Source organism: Nuphar pumila, chromosome 10 (assembly GCF_984573655.1).
Source record: "Nuphar pumila chromosome 10, dmNupPumi1.hap1.1, whole genome shotgun sequence".
Taxonomy (NCBI): Eukaryota; Viridiplantae; Streptophyta; class Magnoliopsida; order Nymphaeales; family Nymphaeaceae; genus Nuphar; species Nuphar pumila.
Genome location: NC_143258.1, coordinates 92,416,204 through 92,418,159, shown reverse-complemented (window position 1 = coordinate 92,418,159; position 1,956 = coordinate 92,416,204).

Genomic DNA, 1,956 nt, shown 5'->3' with positions numbered 1-1,956 from the left:
TCATTAAGGAATGCAGTCTTTACATCCATCTGATGTAGCTCCAAATCATAATGAGCCACAAGTGCCATCATGATCCTAAATAAGTCTTTCGTAAAAATCGAAGAGAAAGTCTTTATATAGTCAATGTCTTTCCTTTGAGTAAACTCTTTTGCAACAATATGAGCCTTATATCTTTCCACATTACCCTTCGAATCCCTCTTGTTTTTAAATATTTATTTGCAACCAATGGGTTTCACACCTTCAGATAATAAGACAAGATCGCATACATCATTGTCCTTCATGAATTTAATCTCCTCATGCATTGCATCAATCCATTTTTTATAGTTAGAACTTTGTTTAGCTTGATGAAAGTTGATTGAATCATCTCCCCTTAGCCACTATCACCCTTATGTTCTTGTAGAAAAATAATATAATTATCTAGAATTACCCTTCTCCTTTCTCTAGTGGATTTTCTTAATGGCACTTATTCTTAAGGTGTTTCTTAAGGTTGTTGAGTTTGTACTCTAAGAAAAAAAGCTTGATTTTGAATAAGGAGATCTAAAGTATTACCTTGATCTAGATTTATGGAAATAATGACAAGAATATAAATCTGATCATTGTCAACCACAACTGTAGAAAGAAAAAAAAAACTCTTCTTCAAAAGTCATGTCTTTTACTTTATCACTCCCCTTAAACATATCACCCTAAAAAAAACAAGTGTTTTCTGTCTTAAAAATGAACTTATTCATAGGGTTATAAAACTTATAACCCTTGGACCTTTCAGAATACCCAACAAAGTAGTAGTTAACCGTTCTTAAATCTAATTTCTTTTCATATGGTTAGTAGGGCCTAGCCTCAGCTGGACATCCTCAAATATGAGAATGTTTCATACTAGGCTTTTTGCTTGTCCATAATTCATATGGGGTCTTGATTACTGCTTTAGATTATACCATGTTTAATACATAAGATGCAGTCTTTAATGCCTCTCTCTAGATGTACTCTCGTAAGATAGAATGATAAATCATACTCCTTACCATATCCTTAAGGGTCATGTTTATTCTCTCAGCAGCACCATTCATGCTACAAGTGCCTGACATGGTATACTGCGAGACGATCTCACATTCCTCTAAGAATTTAGCAAAGGGCTCTGGTCGTTGTTCACCTTATCCATCATATTTACCATAGTACTCACCACCACGGTCAAATCTGATAGCCTTAATTCTTTTACCAATTGCTTTTCAACTTCAACCTTAAAAGATTTGAACACATCTAGGGACTGAGACTTTTTATGAATTAAATATAGATACCCATAATAAGAATAATCGTCTATGAATATAATAAAATATTATTATCCATTCTAAGAAGTCATAGGGAATTACCCATAAATATCTTTATGAATTAGTTCTAAGACATTTGTTTTCCTTTCAGCCCTTAATTTCTTTATGTTTATTCGTTTCCCTTTTATATAGTCAACACAAACTTGAAAGTCAATGAAATTAAGGGAATCAAGAATTTCACTCGTCACAAGCTTTTTAATTCTTTGTTTAAAAATATGACCTAAGCGCTTGTGCCATAATAAAGCAAAATTATCATTTGTTAATTTTTCTTTTGTATCACGAGAACTTAAATGTTAGGTTTCATTATACAAGGCAACAATATTAAGCAAATATAAGTTATCAACAACAGATAAAGAACCAGTCCCAATAAGATTTGAATTAAGAAATAATTTAAATTTATTATTTCCAAATAAACAATAATAACCATATTTGTCTGAAATGAAAATAAAAACCAAATTCCATCTAAAAGATGACATAATATATGTTTATTTCAAATCTAAATAATTTTTAGTTTTTAAAAGTAACCTAAATGTCCCTATTACCTCAACTTTAACTGATTTATCATTACCCACATAGATGAATCCTTCAGTATCAATTATTGTTCAACAACCTTGTATAGACACACTTATGTGAGTGGTAG